Source organism: Sorex fumeus, unplaced genomic scaffold (genome assembly GCF_029834395.1).
Source record: "Sorex fumeus unplaced genomic scaffold, SorFum_2.1 ptg000054l, whole genome shotgun sequence".
NCBI lineage: Eukaryota > Metazoa > Chordata > Mammalia > Eulipotyphla > Soricidae > Sorex > Sorex fumeus.
The window spans coordinates 11887889-11898360 of record NW_026606111.1 but is presented as its reverse complement, the minus strand read 5'-3'; positions in this window follow the sequence as shown (position 1 = coordinate 11898360).

Genomic DNA, 10472 nt, shown 5'->3' with positions numbered 1-10472 from the left:
AGCATGGTGAGATCCTGGTAGTGAATTCATAATATAGCACACGGAGAATGCTGATGTACTGACTTTGAACACCCTGTTTGTCTAGGGCTTCAATGACTACTTCCATCTCAACAGAATCGAAGGCCTTCTTTAAATCAATGAATGTTAGACAGAGCGACATCTTGAACTCCTGAGAAACCTCAATGAGTTTGGTTATCGTGTAGACATGGTCAATCATGCTGAATCCTTTGCGGAACCTGGCTTGTTTGCAAAGTTGTCCTTTATCTAGTGTTCTGCCAGTCCTATTCAGGATGACTCTAGTGAACAGCTTGTAGACAACAGACAACAGGCAGCTCAGGCAATAGTTGCCAATATCATGGATGTCTCCATTCTTGTACAGTAGTACAGTCCTGCTGGTTTTCCATTGGGATGGAATCTTGCATCCAGACAGGTAGCATGTGAAGAGCCGAGCCAGTGTATTGATGAGTACTGACAGTAGGTTCTTCAGGTGTTCAGGTCTAACCTTGTCTGGGCCAGGTGCTGTTCGCTTCTTCACTAATGAAATGGCATGTCGAATTTTGGAAGGGAAAATGTTGGGAACGACATATACATCCTGGGAATTTGTTGTGTGGGCAGGTGGACGTAGCTATCGAAGAGACCCGAGTAGAAGCCATGAATAATCTTCTCCATTTCCCTTCATGCATATGATAGACGCATCAGGATGTCGGAGGGCACTCATCTTGGTTTTTTAGTTGGCGAAGGACAGGCAGGCATTGTGAATGACTGCTTTTCCCGGCTTATGCCACCTCTGCCAGCACTGCTGCTCTTCTCTCTTTGAGGTCTTCCTTGATCGCTTCTCAGCACTGTTTTGGAAGCTTGGATGTTCGCTTGTGGTTGCCTGAGGCTTATGCCAAGCCACATTGTCAAATAAGCTTGAGAATTTTCTAAGACAGGTGTCTTTTTGTGGCTTTCTCTCTCTCTCAGCATTCCTTGCACAATCGTGGAGGTGCTGCACCAGTTGATCGTATTCGTCGTCAATGTTGTCAACTACGGCATCTTCCCATATTGCTGCAATAGTGCCAAAAAGCTCCCAGTTAGTGGTCATTCTGGGAGTTCTCTTAAACTTTTCAGCCCTTTCTTCCTTCCCCATAAAGTAGAATTTGGCATGAAGAAGGTGGTGGTCCAATGCCATTTGGAATTTTGGGACAGCAGCAACTTTGGTCAGGCAAAACCGTGGATTGAATATGATATGGTCAATTTCGTTGTGGAACTGTCCACTGTGAGACTCCCATGTCCAATGTTTAGATTCAGCCTTCTGGAATTGTGAGTTACTATGGATGGTCTTGGTCAACATGATGAACTCAGACATCTGTCACCCTGTTCATTCCATTCTAGTCCATGGGTCCCGATGGGGAGTTCTTCGGCTGATCTTCTCAATCCTATCTTGACATTAAAATCACTGAAATTGATCTTGTAGAAGGTTTGGTCTTCTTTATAGAGATTATATTTTAAAAATGTAATTTAAAAATAATATTTTTTTAAAAATGCAGATTAAATGTTATTAAAATTTATATGTAGAACATTTTGGCATAATGATTTATTTTTTAAAGAAAAGTTTGGTTCATTTTTTGATGGGGTTGGATTTTTTTCTTGCAAAGCTCTACCAATATCTTATATATTATGGATATTAACTCCTTATATGATGGGTATTGGGAAAATATTCTTTTTTATTCTGTCAGATGTCCGTATATTGGGCTGGAGCGATAGCACAGCGGGTAGGGCGTCTGCCTTGCACGCAGCCAACTATGGCTGACCCGAGTTCGATTCCTCCGCCCCTCTCGGAGAGCCCGGCAAGCTACCGAGAGTATTTGATATGCCAGACACAGTAACAACAAAGTCTCCAAAGGAGACGTTACTGGGCCCGCTCGAGCAAATCGATGATCAACGGGAGGGCCTTTACTTTACTTTACTTTACTTTAATTGAATCATTCTGAGATATAATTACAAAGTTTAATGATTGAGTTTCAGTCAAAAAATGATTCAACTCCACCAATGTACATTTTCCAACACCATTGTCCCCAGTACCCCTCTCTCCACCCCAACCCCATCACACTCTTGCCTCTATCATAGAAATTTTCATTCTCTCTCTCTACCTTTGGGCAATACAGATACTGAGACTCCATCATATTTGGTCCTGTGTCTACTTTCAGCTCACATTTCCCATCCAGAGTAATCCCTCCAACCATCATTGAGCTAGTGGTCCTTTCTCTATCCCAACTGCCTTCTCCCCAGTGTATGAGGCAGATTTCCAACCATGGTCAACATTTCTTTTGAAGTGCAGAAGATTTTTAGTTTAATGTAGTCCCATCTGTTTATCTTTGCTTCCACTTTCTTGTTCAGTGGTGTTTCATCTTTAAAAATGCCCTAGCTTCAGTATCATAGGAAGAATTTGTCTATGTTTTCCTCCGTGTACCTTGTGGATTCAGGTCTGATATTGAGGTCTCTAATTCATTTTGATCTGACTTTTGTGTCTGGCATTAGGGAGAGAGTTGAGTTCATATTTTTGCATGTAGCTGTCCATTTTTCTCAGCACCACTTGTTGAAGAGGATTTCTTTGTTCTGTTTCATATATTTTGTTCTTTTATCAATAATCGACTACATATTTTAGGGTCAGATATTCAACTTTACTCCAGTAATCTGTGGAATGTTCTATATAACTAATAATCACAGAGATGCAAATCAAAACAAAAATTAGATATTTCGCACCACAAAAACTGGCTCTCATCAAAAAGAACAAGAACAACAAGTGCTGAGACTCTCATTCTTTGTTGGCAGAATGCTGAACTAGTCTAAACCTTTTTTTGGAAAATATGGGTATTCTTCAAAAAACTGCATATTGAGCTCCTATATTACCCAGAAATACGACTTCCAGTAATAACTTGGGGGTGCAAAAACACAAAGCAGAATGCCACCTGCACTTCTCTGTTCACTGCAATGCTATTCACAATATCCAGAATATGGAGCACTCTAAATATTTGTGAACACAGGACTAGATAAACACACAATGGTGCATTGACACGATGGAATACTGTGCAGTTCTTTAAAAAATGAAGTCATGAAATTTACTTACAAATGAATAAACATGGATAGTATCATGCTCAGTTAAATGATTCAGAATAAGAAAGACAGACATAGAATCATTGATTGCATTCATTAGTGGAACATTTTTTTGAAAAGTATGAAATTAATACCTAAGAACAATAGAAACAGTGACCAGGAGGACTGGTCCATGGCTGGAAGCCTGCCTCATGTACTGAGGGAGAAGGCAGTTGGAATATAGATAAAACAACTACGGCAATGGTGGTTGAAAATGATCACTCTGTATAAGAACTGCATGCTGAAAGTAGGTAAAGGAACAAATACGATAACACGATAACCTCTCAGTATGTGTACTGAGAATGCTAATGCCAGAGAGAGAGAGAGAGAGAGAGAGAGAGAGAGAGAGAGAGAAGTGACAGCCACAGAGGTAGGTGGGGGTGTGGGGTGGGGGAGCGGTGATTGGTGTTGGGAATTGTACACGGATGGAGGGATGGGGTTGGAACATTGTGTTACTGAAACCGCAGCATGGACAGCTTGGTAAATCTGTATCTACCAGTAACACAATTTAAAAATATTACATGGAGTAATGAAAAACCTCAAATAGCCAAAGCAACCAGAGAGAGAAAAAAAATGAAAGGCTTTTCCTTCACCAACCAAATTATACTATAAAGCTACAGATATCAATACAATGTGGTACTAAAATAAAGACAAACTCAAAGCAACTAATTAGAATTGAGAGCCGAAAGACAGATCTTCAGATTTAAGGACATCTAATCTCTTACAAATAAGCTAATAATAGTATGAATGGAGTTTACTAAGGAAAGACTCTTTAGCAAATAGTTTTGAAAAAATTGTTCAGTCTCCTGTAAAAACGTGCTCTCAGTCCTGTATCTCATAGCATTTACAAAGTCAATTAAAATTCATCAAAAAACTCAATGTAAGACATGAATCCATAAATTATATTGAGGGAAAGTTAGGCCAAACCTTATATGACATTGAATCTAGGGGCATCTTCAAAGATAAATGGAAAAAATAATAGCTCTACATCAAACTAAGAAGCTGTTTCATCTCAAAAGAAATGACGACTAGAATAAAAAGACAACCCACAGACTGGGAGACAAAACTTTTACCTACTGCTAATCTGATAAAGGATTAATGTTCAAAACAAATAAATCGCTTATAAAGCTTAACAAGAAAAAGCAATCAATCTCATCCAAAAATGGAGAGAAGAGATGGACACAACTTCCTCAAATAAGACACAAAGATTGCTAATAGGTATATGAAAAATGTTCTGCATCATCATCAATCATCAGAAAATACAAATCAAATCAACAAGATATCACCTCATAACAGTGAACCTGGAACACATCAAAAATTACAAAACACCCAATGTTGGCATGGATATGTGAGAAAAAGTTACCCTCATTCAATGTTTGTAGAGCTGTCACCTCATTCAACACTTTTGGGTAACAACATGTACATTTCTCAAAGAAGTAGGAATTGAGTTTCTAAATAAATGAACAGCACCACTTGGAATCTACCTCAATACACCTAAAGCTCTCTTCAGAAAAGACATTAACAGTTCAATGTTCATCACCTCTCTATTTACAAAACCAAAATATGTAAGCAACATAAGACTCTAAGAATAGCTGACTGATAAAGAAACCACGTTACAGATACACAATGATATACTACTTCACTATAAGGAAAAACAAAAGCATGCAATTTGCTGCTCTGTGGATGAATCGGGAGAGTGTCATGCTGAGCAAAATTGGTGAGGAGGAGACAGTCAGATAGAGGTGGACTGATCTCTCTCATATCTGTCATATATGAAACATAGTAAGGAAAATGAAAGCACACAAAGGCAACGAAAACTGAGAATGGGTCTTTATTAAGAGCATAGCACTGGCAGGCCTTCTTTAAATCAATGAACGTTAAGCAGAGCGGCATCTTGAACTCCCGAGAAACCTCAATGAGCTTGGTTATCGTGAGGATATGGTCGATGGTGCTGAATCCTTTGCGGAACCCTGCTTGCTCACATGGTTGTCCTTCATCTAGTGTTCTGCCAATCCTATTCAGGATGACTCGAGTGAACAACTTGTAGATGACAGACAATAGGCAGATCGGGCGATAGTTGCCAATGTCATGGATGTCTCCCTTCTTGAACAGTAGTACGGTCCTGCTGGTTTTCCATTGAGATGGAACCTTGCATTCAGACAGGTAGCGAGTGAAGAGCTGAGCCAGTGTATTGATGAGTACTGACGGCAGGTTCTTCAGGTGTTCAGGTCTGACCTTGTCTGGGCCGGGTGCTGTTTGCTTCTTTACTGACGAAATGGCGTGTCAGATTTCGGAAGGGAGAACGTTGGGAACGACATACCCATCCTGTGGAATTTGGTATGTCGGCAAGTGGACATGGCTATCGAAGAGATTTGAGTAGAAGTCATGGATAATCTTCTCCATTGCCGTTCTGGAGGATGTGATGGATCCATCAGGACGTCGGAGGGCAGTCATCTTGGTCTTATAGTTGGCGAAGGACAGGCGGGCGTTACGAATACTTTTCCCGGCTTCTGCCGCATCTACCAGTACTTCTGCTCTTCTCTCTTTGAGGTCTTCCTTGATCGCATCTCTGCACTGCTTTGCGAGCTCGGACGTTAGCTTGCGGTTGCCTGAGGCATGCGCCAAACCACGCTGGCGAATTAGCTCAAGAGTTTTCGAAGATAGGCGACTTTTTGTGGCTATCTCTCTCTTGGCGTTCCTCGCACATTCATGGAGGTGCTGAACCAGTCGATCGTATTCCTCGTCAATGTTGTCAACAATGGCATCTTTGACAACATTGTTCATTGATTTAAAGAAGGCCTTTGATTCTGTTGAGACGGAAGCGGTCATTGAAGCCCTAGCCAATCAGGGCATTCAAGCCCAATACATCAGGATCCTCCGTGAGCTGTATTGCGGATTCACTACCAGGATCTCACCATTCTACAAAGAAGTGATCGTTGATGTCAAGAGAGGGGTGCGGCAGGGTGATACCATTTCACCAAAACTCTTCAGTGCCACCCTCGAGAACATCATGCGACGACTGGAATGGGAAGGAATGGGAGTGAAGATAGATGGTCGGCAACTACACCACCTCCGCTTTGCTGATGACATTGTTTTAATAACACCAAACATCAGCCAAGCGGCACAAATGCTGGCCGACTTTGACCGTGAGTGTGGAAAGGTAGGACTACAGCTGAATCTTATGAAGACAATGTTTATGAGAAACAGCCTTGTTCCTGACGCCCCATTCGCTCTCAATGGAACGACCATCTCCGAATGCAACAGCTATGTGTACCTAGGTCGAGAGGTCAACATGACAAATGACCTGGCACCCGAGCTGCGCAGGAGGAAGAGAGCGGCTTGGAACGCCTTCAAGAATGTCGAAGAAATAGCTAAGAGGACGAAGAACCTCTGGCTCCGGGCACATCTCTTTGATTCCACTGTTCTTCCTGCATTAACATATGCCTCAGAGACCTGGGCCCTACGCAAACAAGATGAGAACGCCATTCAGGTCTCCCAAAGAAGAATAGAAAGAGCTATGCTTGGAATATCACGTTTCACTCAAATGAGAGAACGAATCCGGAGTTCTGACATCCGTCGACGATCAAGGATCAGGGACGCTGTCTCATTTGCCAAGGTGTCGAAAATCAGATGGGCTGGTCACGTAATGAGATTTAAAGACGACCGTTGGACTAGAGCTGTTACTGATTGGATTCCACGGGATGTCAAGAGACCGCGTGGCCGCCCACCTACCAGATGGTCAGACTTCTTTGTCAAGATCATGAACGATCGGTTTGAGGCCCTCCATGTTCCCGGAGCGAAGAGATGCCATTGGGCTACACTAGCACGCGACAGGGACAAATGGAGACGTTACTGGCGCCCGCTCGAGCAAATCGACGACTAACGGGAAGTTAAGTGAATTAAGTGATTAAGCACTGGCAGGGGGATGAAGTGAGGAATAAGATGGGGGACACTGGGCTAATGGTGGTGGGAAATAGACACCCTGGGAGAGTGTGGTGCTGAGACTTTCATGCTTGAAACTGTGTTGATACCTGTATCTCAAATTATGATGCCTATATATAATTTAAAATTGGTAATGCCTTATCTGAAAAAATAATACACAATTAATTTCACTTCACTGTATAAAACAACTCTCCTACTGCACACTTGCCTCCCTTTCTATAATTGGATTATATTTTGTTTATACTCAAGAAATCTATGGTGAAAGAAAAAAAGCAAAAGATTTTTGATTTTCTTTACAAAGGAGCCAGTAATTCTACTTCATAACATCTGCTCCAGAAGCTCAAAAGTGTTTGGAGACCAGAGATAACAAAGAGGCAGTGATTCCAGGTTTTGGGTACTTTGGTGGTTTAGTAACTTTATACATTAGTATCATACATTTAGTAATCACTGTTACTGTCCTCCCATTGTTCATCAATTTGCTTGAGCGGGCCCAGTAACATTGTGAGACTTGTTGTTACTGTGTTTGGCATATCCAATATGCCACGGGGATCTTGCTAGGCTCTGCTGAGCGGGCGAGATACTCTCGGTAGCTTGCCAGGCTCTCCGAGAGGTGCGGAGGAATCGAACTCAGGTCGGTCAGTTTGGCCGCATATAAGGCAAATACCTTACATGCTGTGCTATAGCTCCAGCCCATATTTAGTTGTATTATAATCATATTACATAAATTATATAAAACTTTTTTAAAGGAATGATGCCTGTACTTCTATGTTCACAAAAGCCAAGATCTGGGAACAAGTCTAGTGCCTAAGAACAACCCAAGAACAAATGAGTGGATAAAGAAAATAAGATATAATAAGCATGGTAGTTCAAATGTCTTCTCTGTATAATATTTGAACTCTTCAGTTATAGGTAAAGAACTGAAATTGCTGGACTATGTGGAACTCAATTCCAAAGTTTTGTTTTTGTTTTTATAAGTGTCCACATTATTGTTTTCCAAAAGGATTGGACCAGTTAACATTCCCACCAGCAGCTAATGAGGATCTATTTTTCCCACATATGCATCAACATTGGTTGATTTTGTTCTTTGTGATGTGTGCCAATCTCACTTCAGGGAAATAACATTACTTTGTTTTGATTTGCAGTCTGGAAGAGTATTATGCTGATAAAAATTATTCAGAAGGAGAAGGACAGATGGAGAATAAGCTCCCTCATATGTGAAATATAAAGAAAAGAACTGTAGCATTGTAGCACTGTCCTCCCGTTTTTCATCGATTTGCTGGGGCGGGCACCAGTTACATCACCATTGTGAGACTTGTTGTTACTGTTTTGAGCATATCAAATATGCCACCGTGAACTTGCCAGGCTCCACTCTGCCAGGCTCTCTGAGAGGGACGGAGGGATCGAACCCGGGTTGGCCGTGTGCAAAGCAAAAGCCCTACCCACTGTGCTACTGCTCCAGCCCAAAGAAAGAACACGGATACAAAAAATTCCTAAAGACAACAGAAAATAAGAGCTTGCATTTATCAGCAAGCTTAAAAAATGGCTCATGGAAACAAGAATGATGAGAATATAATGGGGAGTAGGGTTTGGGGACAATAGTGGAAGGAAGTGAACACCCTCGTTTTGGGTGCTCTGCTAGAATGTTTTATATATAAAATACCACCTTCTGTATTATTATAAATGATATTGTCTAGAATAAAATTAAAACATGAAATTAGGATACTCAATCAAATGCTATTCAGCTATAAAATAATAAAAGTTTGCTGTTATATGAATGAAGCTGGATTATATCATGCTGTACAAAATGAGTCCAAGAAAGACAAATAATGAATGATTCTCTCATGTGGAATATAAAAAAACATAGTATGGGAATAAAGAATAAAGACTTATAGTAATAACCTTGAGAGTCAGCCTACTGAACTGACTTTGCTCAGGGATGATGAGGTAGTATGGTTGAGGACCTAGTGACAGTCATGGAGGGACACTCACACTGGTGGTGGATATGGTGTTATAATATTGTATTTCTGGAACATTACTTTTCACAGTATTGTAAAGCTCAATGACTAAATAAAAACTGCTGCATATTTTTAAATACACAAAGTGAATATAAATTGCTATCGTTTTTACATAAAGTGATATGGAAATCCCTTTAAAATCATGAATTGGAGGTGGAGAGGTTGTACAGCACAAATGTAACTTTCTTTGCAGGAAGCTGACCCAAGTTTGATTCCTAGCATTTTATATGGTCCATCAATCACTGACAGAAGTGGCCCATAGTCAGAGACCACTGTGCTCAGTGGTCCTGAGCACAGCTGGTTGTTGCCTCATATTCCCCCAAATGAAGGAAAAATAATAGTGTAACTATAAATAGAGCTCTCATATGATCCAGAAATACCATTATAAGCACTTATATGAAGGATATGAGAATGCTCATTTGGAAAAATATTCACAACCCTACAGTCATAGCAGCATTGTTCATAATAGCTAAGACATGGACCTAAATACTCCATTGACAGATTGATTGATAAAGAAAATATTCTCCAAATACTGAAAACTATGCCTTTTGAGACTATACTATAAAATGATAGAATTTAAAGTTCAATTTTATCCTAATCTACTAAAAGTAGTTGAGTTCTTAATTGTTCACTTTATATTATATAACTTAATTTTTGTTTGCTAAGGTCAGGTAAGTTAAGTAAGATAAAGAAATTAAATTGATTTACATAAAATATAGAGAGTAGCTTATGTCTAAGCAAAATCTTACAAAGAAAGAAAGATAAATTATTTTACCATGTATGTATATTTTCAGTCCATATTTCCATGATTAAACAAGAAACTCAGAATCTAAAGAAGAAAAAAATGAGTTGACAGTGAACACAATAAAGATTAGTTATTCCCTTTCCCGTTTCCAACACGTTTGTATCTGATTTTATCAATTTTCCTATTCAAGGCCAATGATTTGTTATGTTAAACAATGTCTATATGTTGTTTCTCAATATGTCAAAGATGAGTAAGATCATCCTGTATTTGTTCATTCTATGACTTATTTCACTTAAGCAGATACTCTGCAGTTGCATCCAGGTAGCAGAAAACTAGATTTCATTATTTTCCATAAATGCATTATATTCCATTCTATATATGTATCACAATATTTTTATCTACTAATCATCGGGGACTGGAGCGATAGCACAGTATGTAGGGCGTTTGCCTTGCATGCGGCCGACCCGGCCGACCCTAGTTCAATTCCTCCACCTCTCTCGAGAGCCCAGCAAGCTACTGAGAGTATCTTGCCCATATGGCAAACTTGACAAGCTACCCGTGACATATTTGATATGCCAAACACAGTAACAACAAGTCTCACAATGGAGATGTTATTGGGTCTACACAAGCGAATC